General features: G+C 41.2%; 1 protein-coding gene across 1 annotated transcript in view; it reads right to left on the reverse strand.

Annotated features, from left to right (window-relative positions):
• Positions 1-24,251, reverse strand: part of ANKFN1 (ankyrin repeat and fibronectin type III domain containing 1) — a 319,561-nt gene that overhangs the window by 294,652 nt on the left and 658 nt on the right. The gene's annotated exons all lie outside the window — the stretch shown is intronic.

The raw sequence follows: 24,251 nt of genomic DNA on the forward strand, positions 1-24,251 counted from the left end.
TCCACCACCTACCACATAGTTAACGTTTTCTGAATAAATGGTCTGGTTTCCTTTCTGGGTATGGTTGTGGTGGACCCCAGGTAAGGTGTCTGGATTTATCAACAGTGACTACCCTTTCAGAGGAACAGAATTCTTATCTTTGGTGACTTAGCCAGGGCAAGAATTCTGGTCATGGGGATCTGACATTTAAATAGGTTTATTTGGATGAGGTTTATGTTTTTCTTTTGCCTTTTCTCCAAAGATTAGTTTTTATTTATTCTATCCTCAGGCTTCACATGTGAGTAGAGAAATATCTAGGATATTGCATATGTCTTTCATCTATCTTAGCATCTCAAGTTCAACTGCTTGTCCCCTCTATTCTGTAGGTTTGGCATATAAATGCCATTTGTCATTGCCTAGGAAATACTAGAAATCTCTATCCTTGCTCTGTTGCTTCTTACCATGTCAGATATAGCATCTTCCATATAATCTGGTTTTGTAGTTTGTTTGGACTTTTTTTTCCTCTCTCTGACAAAAGTCCAATTTTAATTCTGGTGCTCAGCTCAGAATTGTCTGCCAAATATGTTCTTCCCAGTCTCTGTGAAGTGTACCCAGATCCTAACCAGGACCCTTTGTTCTCGTATCGTAGGCCACAGTCCAGGAACCTAAGGTCTTTTCTTCAACACCAGCTTTAGCCATCACACCCCCTATCCTTCTTTCTTTTAGAAAGATATGACCTTCAGCTGGAAGAAGAGATGAAAACATCACCTGTGTCCTGAAAATCACCCTACAATTTTCCATCCAGAACCTGAAGGTCTCTAGGGACCCATCCCACCATTCATTATCATAGGAACCATAGAAGGGGACAGTGAATCAGGGTTCAGGGATCTTATCTGGCATATTGCCATATGCCCTCCACTGTGGTCTCCTGACTGGCTGTCATATGTAGGTGCCTCTGAAGGCAGCCAACAGACCATTTCCTCTGAGAGTGGTAATAGGATGCAAATCTCTTTTATTGTTCTTACAGCTAGGATGGTGCTTTATAATCAGAGTATCTCCTAGCATGTGCCACCACAAGAATCTCTTTGTGGAGTGTCCCCTTTTCTCCTCATTCATATAAGTTTGACATCTATTTCCATTTAAAATTTCAGCATATTTTTCTATCTAGTTGCTTTCTTCCTGAATTGTTTTCCTACTTCCTATTATGTTCATTGTCTAATAAACTGGAATCTAACAAGTTGATCCTCAAGCGTTCTCCTTCATTTCTAGCAGTCACTGAAGCTTGAATATAGAGCAAATGGAACCCTTAATCAACAGCCTTAGAGGAAAGAGAAACAGAAAATAGATTCTGAAGGTCAAAAATTCTTGTAATCAGTGAGAATCACTTCCCAGCCTTAAGAACAAAAAGCATCTCTGGGTTACAGGGAACAATTGTTTTTAAGTCTTGCTGACTGAAACAAGTTAATCTCCTTCTCAGGCGTTTTCTCCTAAAAATAATCTATGTATCTGAGAATCTTCTTCTAGCTTCTCAATACCTGGTATTGAGAAATAAGAAGGCTAATAGTAAGCTTTGTAATGTTGTAGAAAGAATCTAGAGAACTGGGTTCTAATCCAAATTCCACCACTGTGTGGTTTTGGGCTATTCATTTGAACTCTGAATCTCATACCCTGATCTATTAGACTGAGGCAGAAAACAGTACTTGCTTTTCACTGGGTATTCGTGAGGGTCAGAGACACACACATATGTGTATGTGTACATGTATAAACACACATATAGTTTATAACCTGCATAGTGCTGCACAAATACTTTTTAGGTAATTGTCACTGCACTTTAAAGCTAGCTTAGCATCTTAGAGCCCTCATAAAAAGAACTAGAATGAGTAGTCCTAGACTCTGTGATTTTTATAGCAGAGCTGGCTATATGAGATTGAGCAGGTCGTTCATCATGTTTGAGAAATTCTTTCTTATGTGAACTGGGGATGATGATAATCCCTGGCCTTCCTCCACAAAGTTCTGCTCTCTGGCCTGAGGCACCACCTCTTCCCCTAATGCATGATACCAGGAAGATTCACTCTTCAGGAAGTGGAACACCCCTACTCACTTTTCAACTCACAATTTACCCTGAGTCCATCTGGACAGCACATCAGAAGATGAAGCAGTAACACCAGTATCTAAGCAAGACATCCCTGTATAATAGCTGATTGAGATGGCGGTAGGAGGAATTGATATTTCCTTACACTAGGGTATTTTATAGTGGGTATAAAATTTTATACTCTAGTATTTTATAGTAGGGTATAAAATAACTTGAAATAGAACCTAATATCCTCTCAGCTTATAGATCTGGAGAGCCAAATCATCATTTGTTAATTAATTGATTTCCTACCTGCAATTCTTTTTTTTTTTTTTTTCCCAGGAAGATTAGCCCTGAGCTAACTGCTGCCAATCCTCCTCTTTTTGCTGAGGAAGACTGGGCCTGAGCTACCATCCATGCCCATCTTCCTCTACTTTACATGTGGGATGCCTACCACAGCATGGCGTGCCAAGTGGTACCATGTCCGCACCTGGGATCCGGGCCGGCGAATCCCGGGCCGCCAAAGCAGAACATGCGCACTTAACCGCTGCACCACCAGGCTGGCCCCTACAATTCTTTTATTATACAGTTCAGCCAGGACTGCGGATTCATCCATGATCCACACTGACAAGGCTTGGGAGTCAAGGGGAAAAGAACATTGATGGGTCTATACAGACCCAGGTACATGACTTTGGGACACATAGCAATGCAGTGGAACCTAGAGCCGAAATCTGTGAGCACAAAGGAGGGCATGCAGATGTGTATACATACACACATACACAGACACACACACACACAGGTATACACACCCCAAATGGCATTCGGGCTAAGAACAAATATACTTTGCTCTTTCTTCCTTCATTCCTTCCTTCCTTCATTTCTTTCTCTCTCTCTGTTTCTTTCTTCCTCCTTCCTTCCTTCCTCGAGGAAGATTAGCCCTGAGCTTATGTCTGTGCCAGTCTCCCTCTATTTTTTGTATGTGGGATGCCTCCACAGCATGGCTGATGAGTGGAGTAGGTCTGGGTCTGGGATCTGAACCCGTGAACCTGGGCCTCTGAAGCAGAGCCTGCAGATCTTTAACCACTTTGTCACCAGGCCAGCCCAGCAATTTCATTTTTAAGGCTGTCATTTTTTCAGTAGAAAAGAACATAGGAAAACTCATGAGGAAGGGAAATACAATGAGGGTTTTACTGCTTTTGTTTGAAGTCATCCATGGTGAAGTTGATTTTAATTTAAAGGCAGCGTTAGTTGCTTTGGGGGGTCACAGCACACATGCAAGCTAGGACACTCAGCAATTACCTTTCACCATGTAAAGATCTATGAGCCCACGTACTTGGAGAAAGACTGTTTTGTTATTTTTTCACCTGAAAGAAATTAACCAGCCAACTCAAGGATACACAGACTTAATGACACTGACAAAAATGAGCTGATATTTTTTTTATTTACTTCCGTCAGCAGATGTCATGGAGAGTTTTGCTTTCCTGGGCTGATATCTAGAAAGGTGAGCCCAAATAACTCTTTTCTAATGGTCTCTCACTTGGAAATAGAATTTACTTCTCTGTTCTGTGCCTGGCCCTTGCACCAACATAGTGATTTTAAGGGAAACAATTCTGAACCAGCATCTTCATGCCCTTTCCCAATGACATCCTCCATCTATGGTATATTACGTTCTAATTTTAGGAAAACCCATTAGAGAGGGGCCTTGCTTTACAAAATTACTTTATAAAATTGAAAACTTATAAGTAAATATTGGTAGATTGATTCTTTTATGAAATGCATTAGAAAACTCATTATAGTGGAGCCTTCACAGCTGCAAGAGATTCACCCTGAAAGCGGGCAGCTGACAGGGCCGTGCGTATGAGCACCGTCCATCCCCAGGGCTCATCCTCTCAATGACCCCGATGTGTAGTGGGGCAGGGTGGCAGCCCACCCTGAGATCTCCAGGAAACCCTGAAGTTGCTCTAATTTCATGTTTCCTCAGTTATCAAATGGGGAGAGTATGTATTTCCCTCGTTGAGTTGAGAGTATTAAAAGATATCTTTATATTAATTGAGAACAACAAAACCGGACTGAGATGTGAGTTTTTGTTTGCACAAAGTGAGCAGATTCTGCACACTTTCCCCGCAGCTCAAAAGATTCAAACCAAAAAGAAATGACAAACTACCTGTTGCAAGTACTTTGCAAATAGCTCTGACCATGGATGTAAGGAAAGCCTCGAATCTCCTGCATCAAAAGGGATCCATGGTTATGCTTTTTAATCTGAAGGGTCACATAATTGGATTCTTAAAGTTACAATACACATTTATAGATTTGAAGATAATAATTTGTATCATCAGAGGAGTTGTCATATGACAAGATTCACTGTAGCATTTCTCAATAGTGAGTTTCTCACCTGATTTGACATCTCTCTAAATCATCTGACTTTGTAGAACCACCGTGGCAGTGAACTCTTGCTACATCCTTGTCCTAGCAGAACATACTATTGATCACGTAATGAGGTAGTTCTAAGCTCTTTGGTAATTAATGCCCAGGGAACAGGCCCAAAACTGGAGTCCACTGAAACAGGTCCAGCTCTAAGGAGAGATTAGTACATTTTGTAAAAAGAGATACACAGCTAGAGTCAGAGATTAAGATTTTTTTTTTGTCCAACTAAAGCAACTATGGTAGCTTCAGAGCCTTCTGATTCAGCGGCCTTATGTCTTCTATGCAAACTTTTATTTGGACATTCTTCAGACCTCCAGAGCATCCTAAATGTAGTAATGAACTATTTCCAATGCTGCTTCGAGAAACTTCCTGAAAATGCTACATTCACACATATCAAGACTATACAGATGCTGTTCATTTCAAGACATAAGGAGCAAAATAATAAACAGTAGTAGGGACGGTGAATTGGGAATCACTATTTTATGCTCTCGCTACCTACACAGTCAAAATATTCAATTGCAAAGTGAAAACTTCCCTCTGCCCTTTATCTGGCTGAAATTCTTTGGCAGTTCCCTCCACAGACTCCTTGAGTTCTTCAATATCACATACATGTAACCTTTATGGAACAGAGCTAGGTTCATTTTAACCTCTCTTCTCTCTGTCTCAGACGCCACATTCAATTTGAGATAGATGCCTTTCTACTTTTGCAAAAATATAGTCTTTTAAGTGGCTCACAGAATAAGAAAAAAAAAATTGAGTTAAGAGTCTGAGAAACACCCAGATCAGCCAGCCTCACCCCATTCAATCCAAGATTTGACAAGTTGCTATACAGAAAAGCAGTCTTTTGGAGGTGAAACTGCTTGCCAGCACGCACATCAACTCCTGGAGAGGGCAGAACACCAGCTCCCTGACTACTCTCTCAGGCTGCATCTCCAAGAGCAAAAAGGCCTCTTCAGTTTCAGCAAAGTGAACTTTCCCCCGGCTAATCAAAATGCCACTGGGTTGGCCGATTGAAATATCCTCCAACCCAGTAAGCCCGCATGACTTTTCACAGCTAACCTCTGCCCAGGGAGAAGTCAATAAAGAAACAAAATGCAAATAAATTAGCATTCATCACTGCTGATCTAGTATAAATATTTATAAGGGAAAGATGCAGCGATTTTGAGGGATAGCGTGATCATGGCCCCACATAAACAGTTAAAAACAGTCATACTTGCTAGATTGCACTTTGCATTTTTTTTTTCCATTTCACATCACCATAATCACCTAATAAATATTTAAATGGACCCATTTGCTGTAACTATAAAAGAACCGTGTAAACTTGTTGTCATCTAGACACATTAGCCATGGTGGAGTCAATGAATTTCAACAGTCACTTAATATTGCAGCCACTAGCTACCTTAAAACTGCCAGCGACGGCCTGCCAGGAAGCTACTGTAACAGCCCGGCTCGCTAACTCCGGAGCAAGACACGAGCTTCATTATGAATGCGAGCATTGCCGCTCTAATTAGGCCTGGGAGAAGTTTAACAACCATCCTACAGTCTTGCTGCTGACAAATATAAAAATAAAGCCTTGTTCGAATTAGCAATGTGAAGTGAGAAGGTCTAGAAGCAGCAACTGTCTGACCAGCCCTGGAACAGCTCTAATCTATAGTGAGGTTATTTTGGTTCATAAACTGCTAGTATGTTACCTGCAGGAGGTCTCCCCTGTAAAATGAATTATAGTAAGCTATATGTGATAATTAACCATGCATTAGCAAATATCGTGAAACAGGGAGGCTCTGTTTTCTCTGTATTTTGACTAATAAAAGCATGAATTTGTTCAACAAATGATCATTTAGGTTGTGGAATTCTAACCATATTGGAAGGACACAGTGAGTAATACAACATTGTGCTGGTCTAAGGGTTTCCTTACCCAAACAGGCTGCTTAATAGGTTGGCTCCATACTATGATGCTATTCACAGACCTAAAAACCACAGCGTTGAGAAGACAAATACAATATACATTTAAAATAATATGAACCTTGTGCTCTTATTTACTTTAAAATCACCCTATATGTGACAATTAAAAAAAAAAACGGTAAAGTTCTATTTCAGAAAACAACCTTAGATTTGATTTAAAATAATTTAAAAACAACTCTCATAACTTTGCAACAATTTAAAAATATATGTAATTGTATGGTTTTTTAACAGAGTGGGTTTCTAAGAATTTTCTTTAGAAGGTTTCAAACATGTTCTGCAAATGAAAATGAAGTCACAACATTGAAAAAAACAACACTATTTTCTGAATTATTCAATTCATCATCCAAAAGGATCCACATGAGTACAGCTGATGGGGATCAATGACTTGGAAAGAAGTGTTTTGGGTGCTGGATTTGCAGGGAGGGGATGGGTTGGGCTCTGGGTTCTGGGAGGTTGATGAGAAATGGTGTCATCTCTGATTGTCAGGGCATTCATTGAAAACAGGCATTCAGTGAGAACAGGAGTCCAGGTGTTTCCACCATTAGAGAAAGCTGTGAACAGAGGCTGCCAGCAATAGGAGGTGGCGATAATGCCTTAAAATTTACAGACTTTCCCCTGGTCCCACAGGATACCAATTGTATTTTTATAAAAGAGAATATCCCTTCCTTCTTTTTTTTCCCTCATCTTCTAATGTCACAGTTAAATGCATATTTATATGTAGTATATATAAACACATGCACACACACTTACAAAGATCTAAAAATAATCCAGACAGACCACTAAGGCAGCTTCAGATTTTATCCCAAATATGTGACCAATAGTTCTGCTTTAAATAGGCTATCCAAATCCATCAATAAGTTGAGGTTATCCCTTCTAAGCACTTTCAAGAGTTTTTATGTTTATACCTAAACTGTTTCCATGGGATATTAATAGATGTGATGCTAAAAGGGTTTTGTGGTCAGATATATATGAGAATCTCTGAATTAAGTAAAGTGACATAGGTTTCTTAACTACAGAACTTCTCAGAGCCTTTACTACCACCCTGGGAAATACTGGCCCAGTGTAAACATTAGATACAGATAGCCAGTTCTCATTGGAAAGAATATCTAGTTTTATAAAAAGTTTCCCAACGACGCAGAAAGATGAAAAGAGATGTTGACTCTGAAGATCTCCTTGAAGAACCTGGTGGGCTGAGAGACAGTCACCAGTAAATCTTTCAAGACAGAACCCCCTATAATCAGTTAGAGAACATCTACATCCTAAGTGGGGCTAAGGGCTCTCTTAGCTTGGCTAAGGGGCTATCCTCTTGATAATCAAAACATCCTTCAGTTCCAAGCCAATCATCCACTCCAGGTTCTCAAGGAGAATCACAAGGTAAACATGTTTTGTCATCTCAGCAAAGAATCCCTTCTTTCCTTCCCACATTACATCAAAGCATTTTGACTCTTAATCATTAAGCACCTACCAGGAAGGAACAGGTGGGTGACCATTAGCCTCCATGAGGGAGGTAAAAACAGCCCCCTACTCTACACAATCTTTCTAGCTCAGACCATCCTCACATCCTGGCTTGATGCATGGGGATTGCCTTTCTGAATCAGAGCTCAGAACGCAGACTGTAAACTCCTACGAAAGTAGAAATCTGCAAATTGGGTGAACACCTGAGAAGGAAATTGAAAGAATGCTGGTGAAACAAACTCAAGACAAGGGGCTGGCCCCATGGCTGAGTGCTTAAAGTTCTGCCCGCTCCTCTGTGGCAGCCTGGGTTCCTAGGTTCGGATGCGGGGTGTGGACCTACTCCACCCATCAGCCATGCTGTGGTGGCATCCCACATACAAAGTAGAGGAGGACCAGCACAGGTGTTAGCTCAGGGCTAATCTTCCTCACACACACACACATAAAAAAAAACCCCCTCCAGACTGTTGTGTGAAGTTTTGGGTCTTGAGGGTTGGTGTAGGAACCTGGAGCAACTCACTGAAAGGAGAACAGATATGGATCCTCCAGGCATCAACAAATATCTTTAGATGCTAGAGGCATAGGGATTGTCTCCATTACCTAGGTCCTCAGTTCTTCCCTTCTCCATCTCTCCACAAAGATGCTTTGCTGAAAAATTTAGGCATTTTAGCTTGTGTCCTTGAGCAAGATTGAAACTTTATCTATAGGTGATTCTCAGTGCTATAGGAAGTTCTCAGTGCTGGATTCAAGCTTTTGTAAGTGTTTGTGGAAGTCTGAGACTACATGAGAAAATAATATGATGAAAAGATGGTCCTGAGTTGTGTTTCCTTTTTAATGGAAAAAGCTCAGACTTAGAATCAATCAGACAGAGCTGAGTTCAAATCCTGCCTCTGCCGCATACTAGGGCAATATAGTTAGTGTCCCCAAGCCTCAATTTTCTCATCTATAAAACTGTGATAAGATAATGCATGCAAAGTGCCCGGCACACAGTAGGAGTTGAGTAAATAATGATTATCCCTCCCCTCCTGTCTAATGCTACCCAATATCAAGACTCATTCCACAGTCATGCTCTTGTACCATGAGCCAGTCTAGAACTAGGCTCAGTGCCTCTATTAAGAGGTAGAAAAATCTCAGAGTATATGCTTAAATAATAGCTGCTTTTTCTGAGCATTTATAAGAGCTGTGCCAAGGTCCTGTGCAAAGAAATCTTTCTTGGCCATTTATCTTATTTAATCTTAACAACCTCCCTATGATTTGGAGATTCCATTTCTAGTCAATGAAAGTCAAAGATTAAAAAAAGAACTAATCCCTGGTGATGAGAGTGGTTTCTTTCACCCCGTTCTGCTGCCACCGGGACAGATCTTGAAGCCCTGCACCCTCTCTGCACTATTTATTCATCAGAATGGTGTTATTGATTGGGCTTGGGAGCGAGTGCCAAGAGTGCCCCCTTTTGGTCTTTGAAAGCCTTACAGCCCATCTGGGAGCATTAGGTGTGAAACCTTAGGCTCTTTGCAAGCGCATTCAGGGTTATTTGTGTCTCTACTGTTGTGTCCCCTGGTCGGTCTGTATGTGGCTTTTACATTCCTTAATAAAGTAATAGACATGAAAGAATTCTGTGGCTGACGCCAGCAGCCACAGAGAACACCAAGTCTAAAGTCAGCTAAAGGTAAACATATGGAGCCATCCAAGGAATGTAGCAATAAAAATTGGAACATATGACGGAGGCTCCCCTCCCCCCTCTATTTTTCTGGGATAATTGTGTCAAGGAGGGAGGGAAAAAGCAGCTCTTTGCAGACAGCAAGCCTTCATTGTGATCTGCTGTCCTCTGGCAGGGGAGCCAGTCAAAGAATCTTTCAAGAAATAGTTAGCTTTTTTTTTTCCTAACTGAGTGTTCAACTACCAAAAATCTCTCAAATCAAATCCAAAGACAATTATTTATTTTCCAGACTTAATTTAATAGCAAAAACACCCCTGGAGGACTGAATGTGGTATTTGACTTTTATTTGGGCCACTCTGGGCATCACCAGCGGCTTTATTCTCCAAAGTGTGACTTTGCAGCGAGCTCCACGGCCCACAGAGCCTTCCAGGGGCCCTGGCTGGGATCCTCATTCCCCTCGCAACAGCGGCCCCCAGGGCCAGGCCAGAGACAGCACATAAATAACGCTTCTCAGTGCAAGTTTGACTCGGTATTTCTTCTCCATGGCTCACACTCTTCATTCTCATGGAGGGAAAACATGACCCCAGTCTGTCCCCAGACCACCTTCCCAGCCTTGTCTGACACCACAGTGGCCCCACCACGGGCCTGTTCTGCCCCAGTCGTGTGGGATTGATTGACGCTTGCCCATCTCTTTCTGCTTTTGCTCCTGCCATGCCATCGCCTCTGCCTGAAGCACTCCCATCTCTTGCTATGGCATTAGGTTATCAAACACATGTTGTGGAGTCCGAATGATGGATTCCAATCCTGACTTCATTACTCACTATCTGTATGTTCTGGAGAAAATCTCTCTGTGTGCTTTCTCATCTGTAAAATGGGAACCATATAGGCCCAGGTTACTTTATAGAGCTGTGTGAGGATGAAATGAGCACATGGTTTAGCCAGTATCTGGCACATGGTAAGCATCCAATAACTTCCAGTTATTATCATAATTATTATTAATCCCACTATGGAAACACTACTCACCCTTTGAGAGACACATCAACCTCATTTCCTCCACGAGGCCTCCAGGGAGTCTCCCCGTCCCTTCCCAGCCTCCTTTATATTCAGTTGTTCTTCTGCCTCTTAGCTCTTCACTCCTGTATTGTGCTGTTTATTAGTCTGACTTGAAATAATGTCATTCAGTTAATAGACATTTATTAAGCACGTACGATGTGCAATGCACTTTGCGGGAGATACAACGATGGACCAGACATAAGAGCTCCTTCCAAGGAGTGAAAGATACAAGGGCAGCCGTGGCCAAGGTTGACCATGGTGCAAGGTTGAAATTGTTAAATGCTATGAGACATATGCCACAAAGATGTGGTTAGGTAGGGAGGGGTATAGAGGAAGGAGAGGTCAATGTAAGTTGAGGTGATCCGAAAAGGCTTTATGGAAAAAATGGTGTTTGCAGTGGATCCTTCAGCCTTCGAGTATTTAAAGCTAAGGAAAGAGATATGGAAGGGCAAAGGAGGAGAGACAATTGGCTGGCTATTTGCGTCTGCCACTCCAACCAGAATGTCAGCCCAGGAAACCAGAGGCCATTTCAGTAACTGCCCCACCTTGCCATTAGGCATGTTAAGAGGTCATAGCCAGCCCAGGAAAGGGAATCGAGAGAAGCATGGGGTAAAGGCCAGGAAGACTGACAAGAGGGGGAGAAAAGGATGGCCCCTTGAGAATAGGACTGGTAAGGGCAAACCATTAATCCCAAAGGAGGGCTTGGTACTCGAGAACATTCCAGGTGGTGCTCTAATCTATGTAGTCCAATCCAAGGGGCAAGGTGAGTGCATATTCTTGAGCGGCTAGTCCAGCAGAAGTAAAGGGATTTTTCCTTGAGCCTTTGATTGGAACAATAGAAGGTGGGCTCTGCCCTGGGTCAGGAATTGGTCTAGCTGCCCTGGACAAGAGGGTTGGGGGTGGGGGGGGGGGTTAAAACTCCAGTCCCAGAATGCACTAGCCCCAGGAACCTTGGAAGACAGTGGGCTGAGTAAACCAGTTCCTCGAGGGCAAGGATGTTTGGACCTCTACTGTGCCCCACTGCCAGGGGCCATATTTGTGGGCTGCCATATTGAGTCTTGGGGAAGCTTAAATGTGAATGTGGACTATAGAAGAAGCATGGATTTCAGAGTCATCAGACTGAGTTCATTAGCTCTGTGACTGAGCAAATCATCCAGTATCTCACCCTCAGTGCTTTCATTTGTCAGATGGAGCAATTCATACAGATTATATTAGGATGAAAAGAGAGAATTATATAAAGGGTCTAGAGTGTGGTTCACAGACCAGCAGTATTGGCACCACCTGGGAACCTGTTAGAACTAGAGTCTCAGGTCCCACTCCAGACCTGCTGAAACAGAATCTGAATTTTAACTAGACCCCCAGGTGATTCACACACACCTTAGAGTTTGTTAAACACTGGGCTGAGATAGCGTATGACTAAAGTAGGTGCTCAAAGTAGGTGCACCTGCTGTTGTTTTCATTGTCCTCTGGACCCCTGGCCTACTGGTGGGCAGGCACGACTAATTCCAGACTAGATGCAGAGCAGAAGAGATGCTTTCAAAGGCATTCTTAATGGTTCAAGGTCTGAGTAGGCCTGCCTGCCAGGAAATGCCTCTTGTGAATTCTCATGGACTTGCAGTGACTTGCACAGTACTCTATGCAACATGCACACACTCACACACACACTGCACACTGGGCTTTCTGGAAAAGCCAAACTTGAATTTGTTAATCCAGGAGCAGCAAGGTCTCTCTCTTTATGCCTAATTATTCCTAGCTTCTTGCCTCATTCCTTTGGTTTCCAACCTAGCACACCTTGCAATTTCACACTTTAAAATTTGCTTTCCACTCAGCATACTGGTAGCTATTAAACACGGCTGTCCTGATTCTCACTGGATAAAGGCCCACACTCCCAGCTATAGTGAAAATCCTCTGTGTCCTGTTGGGAAACCTGGGAGAGGCTCTGCTCTAAACCAGCAGAATACAGGTCACTGAGCACACTCCCTCCCTTTCTGCTCTGGCCCACCACCTCCCCACCCCTCAATCATTCTCAAATCAATCCATTAAAATCCCATTTTGTGTAGGGTTAGCACCCCTGAGGTGCTCAAGGAAGGAGCTGTGCTGCATTCCCAGAGTTCATTGATTGAAGATGCAGCCACCGTAGACCACACGGTGTAGGTAGGAAGAGTTAACCATAGGCTACAGAATGTGACTGGTGAATTTAGTAGTAGCTAAACTGCCTCGGATTACATACTTAGCCACTTATTGTGTGACCTTGAGTAAGTTACCTATCCTACTCAAGCCTCAGTTTCCCTGTGTATAAAGTGGGGAAATAATTGCACAGGATTCAATGATATCATCCAAGGAAAACGCTTAGTATAGTTCCTGGCACATAATGAGTACTCAATAAATGTTTGCTATTAATATTAGGCTCACCTTATACAAAGAGGTTACTCTCTGCCCTCCTTTTCCCATTTAATAAGCAAACAGACAGCTCAGACTTGGCACAGAGTTCTGGTGAGCTCCACCCAAATGGAAGCCAAGTGGTGCCTCATAATCCCTGAAAAAACAACAGGTAACCTCCAAGCTACACACCCAAAGGAGCCAAGACCAATGCTTCAGTGCCCATTAGTCCCCATCTGGCTTTCTATAGGAAATATGACCACTTTTTTCAGTGACTATAATTTGTGGATTAATTAGACTATTTGATTTTCTTTCTCTTTCTTTCTGATGGCCAGAGGGCCTCATTAGCACCTCTGTTAGCATTTGGTCAAGGACGGAAGAAGCAGTGGTGAGTTCCAATGGTCTGAAGCAGGAGAAAGAGTGAGAATGAATTACCTTTTCTCTCTGAGATCCTGAGTTTGAGGTGTGGATAGAGGATGAGCAATATATCCATCCACACATCATGTGTTTATTGAACCCTGTTGTGTGCACTGTATGCTTCTAGTCATTGAAGTGGGTAGAAGAAGCAGACTACCCCTGGGGACAACAGTAAATACACATAGAAAAAACAAATCCACGATGCAGAAGTAAAATGGCAATAATAGAGCAGATACCACTCATGTTTCCTCCTTGAGTTTTAGTTTCCTCAGCTATAAAATGAAGAAATTAGACTGTAGTAAAATTACAGACTTTCAAGATTGGAAGAACCATCGAGGTCTTCCATGCCAATATTATTTTCTGTCAGAAAATAATAGCCTATCAGAAGTTGCCACATCTCTAAAGACAGGACTCCCACCACCTCAAGCGATAGCTCATAATCATATTAAGGTTATATTTTACTGGAAATCTGTCTCGCTATAACTTCCTCACGTTGGCGTTATTTCTGAAAGCTGGCCAGTTCTCAGAAAGCCAGTACTCAGAATAACCAATTCTCCTACTGGTAGATTCCTTCTATGCCAATTTACAGAAAGCCAGACTATTAAATGGCCAAGCCTGATCTTCAACTGATCGGTCCCAGTAAGGCTGTGACAGTTGTTGAAGCACTTCTGTACCAGTAATAGAAAACCACTGCCCAGGTCACCTGCTCCAGAGTGCTCTACTGCCCCCATATCCCGGCACCTTCCCAGTGATCCTCCTTAACCTTCCTATGACCCAGAAACCAAAGGCTTGATACCTGGTACAGCAAGGAGGTCCTCTAGGGCTCTATGCCAATATTCCTTCTGACTGGTTCTTGGTCGTGCTGGACTGTTGCTAATATTTTCATATCACTCTGTGAACGTTTCCTTTACTCTCTGGGCCAACTGGACTGAACGTAAGTACCTTTCTATAAGTGTTTGGAGACAACTATCCAATCTACTAACCCTGAATATTCCCATTCTCAGGTTCCTCTTTTTTTTCTGGCACTCTCCCTCTGAATGTGTTCCATTTGGCTAATCCCACAGGAACATGTGACATTCCTGGTGGAGGCTGAACCACTCAGAACGAAACAGAAACCCCCTTTTCCTTATAATGGATACTTTTCCTCTAGCAATATAGCTACAGATAATGTCACCTTTAAGAGGCTTCTCTCATATAAAATTCCAAGAAACTAAAGACAGCCAAATGCAAGACATTACATGACTAATGTCCAGTTCAAGATTAAGCTACTGAGTGCTCTCAGCTCATAGGAGTAGAGATCATTAACAGCTAGGGTGCTGATTCTCTGGAGAATGTTCAACTTGAGAGTCTTGAGGAGAAGCAGAGGAAAATGATTATAGGTGGGTGAAACTATATGAGCAAGCCAGAAAAAGAAAGAACATCCCCAGGGGGACTTCGGGGAAAAGTGGGTAGAACACACTGTTCAGAATAAGATCTTCTTAAAGGAACTAGGGAGAAATTGAAAAAGGTGAAAGGGTGGGGAGGAGGTGGGGGTCTGGATACTATTTTGCAAGTAATGTGGAATCATAGAGATTTTTAGCTGGGTAGGGATATGGTCAAAGTGCAGTTCTAAGAATAAGAATCACTAAGTGCTATGGCAAAGGAAACAGAGGGGCAGGGATAAAGGTTAAAATTTCAGGGGAATGGGAAAGAAAGAGATAAATTCAAAAGCATTAAAGAGTTGGAATAAGTGTGGATGGATGACTAAATGGATGAGAGTAGAGGGAGTAGGAGGGGGTAAGGGAGGCAGGAATAAAGAAAATACTATGATTTTGAGTGTAGGGGACTGGAAGAATAAATAGCATCCTGAGAGGGACAGGATATTCAAGAAATGGAACCTGCTAATGACAAGTTAGTACGCAAACCTCTTTAATCAATGTGATGGTTCAATCCTCTTTGGAGGTGTCAGGAAGACAGTTGGAATTGTGAAATAAGTAGTACATTCTGGGAAGTTCTATAACAGGATAAATTGTTCATTTTATCAATTAGCCTTCTGATTTCCTTCTATTTTCATGCTAGTCCAAGTGTTACCTGACAGGGCTGGGGTAACCAGGTGGGAATATTTCCTGAGGTAAGAGGGTTCTAAGGGCTGGGTTCAATTGGGAATGGCATATCCCAAGATTGACAAAGGCAATTAGAAGCATTCTGATAGGAATCAAGTTCACACCAGGGAAAAAATGCCATGAGTCAAGTCCAAAAAGTGATGAGAGGATGAGAAAATTTGGATTGTGGAAGAGCACAGTGGAGTGAGATGTAGAAATAGATTAAGTGAAGCAGTGCAAGCCCAACTATGAAGGGCAGGTTGATGCTAAGGAACTCCTTTTTGTGGAATGGTAATGACAATGATGACAACAGTAGGTGATTAAAAATATAGCTGAGTAATGTGATAGAGATGGTAAACCTGTGTTGAAAGAATAAATACCTATGATGATGGAAGAATGCAGTATCATTTGAGAATTAGGCTTAGGGACAGGAAACCTACGTAGCTATTTGAAGCCTAAATTAATGGATACAACATCCTTGCCAGCAGTGAAAACATAAGAAAGAAGGATTTGACTAATACAAATTGTACAGCTGTGTGGAATGAAATAATGAGTGTTATTTATTTGGGGCCAAGAGCCAAGTGCGATGATGATGTCTTTTGATATGTTACTTCTCATCTTTGCAACAATCCTGAAAAGTAAGATGAGGAAACCAAAGTTTAAAGCAATTAAATAACTTGATCTGTAAGTGACAGGTCCAGGATGTAGTTCATACTTTTCTGTTACTCCTTGCTTAGCAAAACTTTCAACATTTGCTCAAATCTATGCACAAAGGGTGCTGGCAAAATTATTAAAGTATGCTAACCTTAGAGCATAAGTCATTACTCTTGTGTTTTACTGAAGTCATACCAACAGCACTTAAATATGCTTTAGCTTTTTCTATCAAAGACAAAACAAAACATGTCAAACACGTCCTTTCCCTGCTTGCTACTGCCCTACTCTGGATTCTTCTCTACCAAGCTTCTGAAAAGAGTCATAACCTTTCTGCCTCCATTCAATCATTTTCTACCAGACTGGTGTACTCCCCCATACCATGGCACCATAGAGCTTTCTGGAAGGTTACCAATGATTACCAAGACTCTCAATGCAAAGCCCCTTCACCCTCCTTGACCTGTGAGTGGCATTCAGAACTGTTGACAGCTCCTTTCCTTGAAATGCACTTCTCTTTTGGCTTCGGAACTTTACAAACTCTTGATATTCTTCTTACTGACTCGGCTGCTTCGTTGCCATCTCCTCTCTCTTTATCTTACCTTTAAATGTCAAAGTTCCTCAAGGTCCAGTCCTAGAAGTTCTTCTCACATTGCTTTTTCACTCTTCCCCAAGGTAATTGTGTCCACAATTTCGATTATGATCTATGTGACTCCTAAATGTATAATATCTTTAGTTCAGATCTCTCTTCTGAACTCCAGATTCATATATCCACCTGTTTTTTCCATGCCTTACAGATCCCTGTGCATCAACATGTTCAAAATTGAAATCACCTTTTTCTGTCTTACACCTACCTCTTCCATCTCCCCAAACCTCCAGGTTCCTTATCTCAGGACATGCACAATTGTTCTACAGTTGCCATGGCTTGAAACCTTTACCTGCGTCACTTTCTGTATTAAGTTAATCAATAAGGTGTCTTGATTTGATCTCTTAAATCTCTCTCAAATCAGTGGGTTGTAAGTTCCTTGAGGATAGAGATGTAATCTCTTTCGCTCATAGCAGTAGATCCACTACATCATGTGGTGCCTAGCAGAGAGTGAATGCTCAATAAATAAAGGAATAAATGATGCAATCTTTTCACTTATTACCATTTCTACTACTGCTCTTCCAGTACAATCTACCATTATTTCTCAGCTGGGCTACTCATCTCAGAAGGTTGCTGGAAGGATTAAATGTATATTAATACATGTAAAATACTTGACAGCATCTGGCACATTGTTAGTCCTCAACAAGTGCTAGCTGTCATCACCAGTGAACCAGCCCTGGTGGTCTAGTGGTTAAGATTCAGCGCTCTAGCCGCCATGGCCCAGGTTCCTTTCCTGCTCAGGGAACCACACTACCCATCTATCAGTTGTCATATTCTGGTGGCTGTGAGTTACTGATGCTGAAAGCTATGCCGCTGGTATTTCAAATACCACAGGGTCACCCAGGATGGCCATGTTTCAGGGGAGCATCCAGACTAAGCCAAACTAGGAAGAAGGACCTGGCCACCCACTTCTGAAAAAATTGGCCATGAAAATCCTGTGAATAGCAATGGAGCATTGTCTGATATAGTGCTGGAAGGTAAGAGGATGGTGCCGAAAGACCAGGCAGGGTTCCGCTAGGCTGTGCACAGGGTCACTAGGAGTTGGAATCCACTCCACAGCACTAACATCAGTAGCAATAGCATCAGCAGCAATAGTATGAATACTGATAAGGGACATAAGTAAATGCATTGTCACAAATTCTAAGGTATAAATGCATCTGTTTGATTTTATAATGATAATTCCATGCAAAACAGGGAATACAAAATATATTTTAAAATAAAAGTTTGTGGAAAAATGGAAACCCTCATACATTTTTGGTGGGAATATAAATCAGTGTGGGCACTTTGGAAAGCAATTTGGCAAATAGTTCCTCAAAGGGTTAAACATAGAGTTACCATATGATCCAGCAATTCCATTCCTAAGTATATATCCAAGAGAAATGAAAACATATAGTCTCACAAAAACTTATACTTGAATGTTCATCATAGCATTATTTATAATAGTCAAAAAGTGGAAATAATTCAGATGTCCATCAATTGATAGATGGATTAAAAAATGTGATATATCCATACAATGGAATATTATTCAACAATAAAAAGCGCTGAAACATGCAATGACATGAATGAACCTTGAAAACATTGCTAAATGAAAGAAGCCAGTCACAAAAGACCACATATTGTATGATTCCACTTATAGGAAATGTGCAGAATAGGCAAATCTATAGAGACAGAAAGTAGATTAGGCAGGTTGCTAGAGCTGGCGTGGGGGTGGAGGGAAATGGAAAGTGACTGCAAATATGTACAAGGTTTCTTTTAGGGTGAAGAAATGTTCTAAAATCGACTGTGGTGATGGTTGCACAACTTTGTGAATATACTAAAAACCATTGGATACTACCCTTTAGAAGGCTGAATTGTATGGTGTGTGAAATATATTTCAAAAAAAGAGAAAGTTAAAGGACTGTAAGATGAGAGGAGAATCAGAGAAAACTGCTGTCTGCGACACCATTTGTCTTGGGACTATTCCTGTTCCACTTCCCATCTTGGCTATCTCTGGTGTGATAATTAGATCACAGAGAAGAATAGAGAGTCTTTCTAATTTGTTAAAATAAATCTCCATTTGAAACCTTCTCTCGGCAAACTTCCAGCTTAGCAAGAACTTCTCTAGAAGATAGCTAGATTTTGCAAATGCCTTGGGTATCTTTTCTGGCCTGCCGCATTTTGAGGGAAAACGTAAGGTCATGGCACTAATACTTTTGCAGTCTGCTGATGACTCCTGTGAGCTCACAATCTACCTCCTTCTCTCTCTTCCATTAGATAAGAATAGTCCCATAATGACGCAGCTAAAATCAGGCACCCCTTGTGATGTTACTGAAAGAAAGCCAATCACTCCATTCCTTGTGAGCACATTCGTTCATTTAAAATCCAACAAATAGTCATTGAGAGCAAAACCGACTAGTGCCAGGCCCTCCTCGAGGCCCAGGGGGCAAAGTGGTGAATAAGACAGCAGAAGTCCTTGTTCTTAGGGAGTTTACAGAGACACAAATTTATGTGTCATGGAGTGACAAGTGTCATAAAGAAAAACATAAGGAAAATAAGGCAAGGTACGGTGATATTTTAGATAGACTGGTCAAAATGAGCCCATTCGACGAGTTGAAAAATATTTAACTTTTTATTTAAGTAGAACATACAAAAAGAAAACTGATGAATTTTCACAAAGTAAGCACACCGATATAACTAGCACCTAGATCCAAGAAAAAGAATATGACCAGCATCCCAAAGCCATCTTAACGTCCCTCCCAGGCACTAACCCCCAGGAAGGAACCACAAGAAGGTAACATCTTACCTTAATACAATCTATTTTGTCTTAATTGGCAAGATTATATTAAGTTAAAAAGCGTGATAGATTGTATTAATTTAAAACATATCCACATCTTCCTTTAGGTTTTAAATCTCTTGAATGAAAAATGTGTGTTTGTTCACATTAATCCAGTAAGCATTAAATACGGACCCAATATGTGCCAGACACTAAATACCACAAAGAATAAGACACCATTCCTGAATTCAAGAGACTTGCAGTCTAGTTGAACAGATTATATATCTGTAACTATGTATAGATAGATACGGATATATATATAGAGAGAGAGATATATATATATCTATATATGTAAAACAATAAATAGAATCAAGTATTCAATACAAATACATATAAGATTAATTAAGCTGAAAAAAAAGGAGTAGTAAGTTCTACCTGGGAAGGGGGCTGGGGAATGTCAAGAAAGGCTTCAGAGAGGAGGTGATGTTTGAACTGAGTTTCAGAATATTTCCATTCCTCATATGGGCCAGCCCAGTGTGTTATCAACAGAGTAGTTAGGTAATACCTGTTTGGGAGATTGAACTTTCAACCTTGGCCTCAAAAATACAACAGACTGGTTAGTTAAGGAAGCTGGTAGAGAGTCAGACTGTGCACTTCTGACTCCAGCCTTGCTGTCCAGGAGCCCAAGACTATTCCATGACTTAGAATGACCAAAGAATCAGGCCCCTCCTTACCAGAGCTAAGAAAATTTGGAGTCCCGTGACTTCTACTCCCAATGGCAATTCAGATTTTCAAGAATTATTCTTTGCTGTCATTTGCTGGAGCATTTACTTCCCAGGCAAAGGGTCTTTGAATTTTATTACTAAGTCCTTTCTCTATAAAGTGGCCCAAACCAAAGGAGGGGTGTGCACGACTTGGGAGGAGCAAGCCTTCAGATGACCTCTCGTTATTTTTCAATTAAATTTTATTTTAAAATTAAATGAGAAATAAGCTTCTCAAACTCAATTGTCTCCCCAGTGGTTAAACTGTTTTGTTTGGCATACGTCCTTCAGGTCACATACATGGACTGTTAAAAATATATATGTGTGTTCTATAAGAGTGCAACTTACTTTTTCTCACCCTTTGTCTTAGAGAACTTGGCACGTCAGTACTTACAGATCTGCCACATTCTCTTTAACTTCTGCTTCCTGTCCCATTTTACAGATAACATGCTCCAGCGCCTGCAATTGTTCATCGCTACCAGCAAGGCTCCAGGAGACACCCTTGTCTGTGGCTCCTTGTACATACATGCTAGTGACTCTCTGAAGTAATAACAAGAAGAGGAATTGATGAGTCAAAAAGCACCATGTTTTAAATTTTAATAGAGCTTTCCTATTGCTGCTGTAACAAATTACCAGAACTTGCTATCTCAAACTTACCATCTCAGAGTTCTGTAAGCTTTAAGTCTGACGTGGGTCTCACAGGCGTAAAAATCAACGCGTTGCTAGGACTGCCATCCTTTCTTAGGGTTCTAGAAGAAAGTCTGTATCCTTGCCTCTTCCAGCTTCTAGAGGCTGCCCAAAATCCTTGGCTTGCAACCCCCTTCCTCCATCTCCAAAACCAGCAATGGCAAGTTGAGTCCTCATATCACTCTGACCTTGCTTCTGTCGTTATTTTTTTCTTCCCTAACTGATTCTTCTGCCTCCCTCTTCAGCTTTTAAGGACCCTTGAGATTACATTGACTCCACCTGGATAATCCAGGCTAATCTTCCTATATTAAGATCAGTTGATTAGCAATCCTATTCTATCTGCAAAATTAATTCCTCCTTGCCATGGAACATAACATATTCACAGGCTCTGGGGATTAGGACATGGACATCTTTGGGGAGGGGGCATTAGTCTCCCAAGAGCTATTCAAATGGCTTTCCAAATGTGTGTATTAATTCCCTCACCCCTCACACGATATATGAGAACCAGTTTCCTTACATCCTCGCCAACACTTGGTATTATCATGCTGTTAAATTCTTGCCAATCTGGTAGATGAAAAATGAACCACCTTTGGCCCACAGTAGTCTCTCAAAAATTCTTGTTGGCTGAATAAATGAATGAATGCTATTTTAAGTGGTATTCCCCCTATTACTATCCAAGTTGAGCATCTTTTCACGTGTGTTGGCCGTTCGTACTTCCTTTTCTGTAAATTACCTGGTCTTTTCTTTTTCCTATATTTTTCTTTGAGCAGGAGTTTTTTTTACTAATGTGCAGGAGTTTTTAATTTGGTTATTTTTTCTGAGTTGTCATCCAAAGTCAGAAACAATAAATAAAGAGATCTTTCTGCAGACCCGTTCCTCACCGTATTTTTCTTGATTGAACTAAATGGTGGAGAATAATGTAGAAAATATGAATATGGAGGCAACGTGGATTTGCAATTGGAGGTGCAGGTCCTGGGTTCGACTCTGTTGCTTGGGCAGCTGTGTGACCTTAGGTAAGGTCACTTCTTTCTGGGTCTCTTGTTTCTCATCAATACAATGAGATTTTGGTACTCCATAGCTTCTAAGACCTCTTCCTGTTCTGATAGCCAGTTAGTCTGTCATTAGGAAATAATTCATCATTTCTCTCTGGTTAGCTGGATCCAGCTCTACAAAGGGTCAGTGGGCTTCCCATCCACATCTCTCCCAGGCCTGTATCCATCTGACCCGCTCGAGTGCCGCTTAGTCACTACTCAGAGACTGTTCCTCCCTGTGGGTATGTGATTGTCTTTCTTTAACTTATGATAATAATAACTATTGTCATTACTATTATTTTGGCTAACATTTCTAGAGCCCAACATTTATTTTCTAGGCATTGTGCCAAAGATTAGATGTGTACTGCCTCATTACAACAGTTCTATGAGGAGGGTAACATTAAGGTTCCCATTTTGCAGATGAGAATGTTGAGACACATGGAGGCCGTGTAACTTGTCCAGGTCCCACAGTACATATCTGTGCATGCACTCGCAGCTTGTGCAGCCTGGCTCCACCAGCTTGATTCCTACACGGTATATGCCAAGCTAAAAACAGCCCTTTCCATGTTTTTATCTTGCTATCTTTTAACAAAATTAATTAAAATTAATCTTTAACAAAATTAGCACTGCCTCATTAAAGAAGCCAACCTGGGGCTCCTTTTCATTGTATATGCAGTTCTGGGCTTAAACTACCTCATTTTGTTTTGTCGTGAGGGTTTGGCACAGTTCTTACTTATGTACTTGGCTTAGACTGAAGGTTCATTATGCAAAATGCCTAAAGATAAGGTTATGTCCACCCCACTCCCAACCAGGGAAAAGCAAGTGAATCACAGCATGATTCAAATGAGCTGATGGATAACATCCAGTGGTGGTGAAGGCGTGGCGAAGAGGGCACCATCACACACACCACCACTTGGTGTAACTAGCATAGCATTTTCTGAGGGCTAGGTGACAAAGGTAAACTTTGATAGTATCAAAGTTTAAATTTCACGTAGACTTTAGCTCAGTTAATCCTTTTAGGGGAGTTCATCCTACAGAAATGCATACATGTGTATATTTCATTCACATACCCCACACACATATTTGTGTTTATGTTTGTATACATCTGACACATGTTTGTAATAGTGAAGAAATGGGGACAATCTAAACTGTAGCAATAGGACAAAAAGGAAATAAGCTACGGTAATTATAGAATGGAAAACTATGCAATAGTTCAGAAGAATTAGGTGTATCTATACGTACTGGCATAGAAAGAGCTCCATGACGTATTAAGTGAAAAAAGCTAGTTGCAGACCAAAATATATAGGGTGATTCTATTTACAAATTTAAAATAACCCCAATGTTGTTATGTGCACTTATTTTTTTATATGATCTGTGTCTGTGTATTTTCCTGTACGTTTGTAGAAAAAAGTTATCTGCAGGATATTCACCAGGTATTGGTGGTTATTTCTGGAAAGGGGACGGGAACGGATTTGGCTTGGCAGTATGAATTAAAAAGAGAATTTCGCTTTTTACTCTGTATACATTTGTTCTGTTGGCTATTTTACAATCATGTATTCCTCTAGTAATTAAAAATAATGAAAATGGGAGAAAAAAGAAAGGACCAGAGGCTGTAGAAAATTGATTTTCGTAGAAACCAGACTAGCTTCTCATATTAATGACTCACATAAACAGTAAATCAGATTAAAGTGGTAACCACAGTTAAACTCCTGTCTTCACCATTCTGGAGGAAAGCTGTCTTTAGGAAGTCAGCTCCCTCAGGAATGAGCTCACAATGTTCTTTAGCCCACGAACAAGCCATAGAATTATACAACGCATAACTCTTTTCTGGATCCGTAAAACTGACTTCTTGCTGTAATAAAAGACGCTAGCCTGCATTGTATTAGCGATTGCCCTAAATGTCTGGATAATTTATATAACACTATAACAATTTTTTGTAAGTAAAACCCTGCATGAACGAGTTTAATCTATGTGGCAAAGACGATTTTATCTGTAGTTAGCCGCTTGAGGGTTTTGCCATGCACTTACATCAAAATATATAGTCCAGACGCCATACCCTTGATTCAGATCATAGACTTCCCCTCAATTATCATTTTTTTCCTTAGTTCAGTGGGCCATGCTACTGCAGCAGCAGCCATTCTGCTCGTAATGATTTCAAGCGCTCTTCAGATTTAATGGAATAAAGTCAATGAGCTACGACAGGGCTTTGCCATCTTTTAAGCTTAGCGGGCTCCGTCACCACGCCCAGAGC

The sequence above is a fragment of the Equus quagga genome, chromosome 11 (assembly GCF_021613505.1).
Source record: "Equus quagga isolate Etosha38 chromosome 11, UCLA_HA_Equagga_1.0, whole genome shotgun sequence".
In the NCBI taxonomy this organism is placed as follows: domain Eukaryota; kingdom Metazoa; phylum Chordata; class Mammalia; order Perissodactyla; family Equidae; genus Equus; species Equus quagga.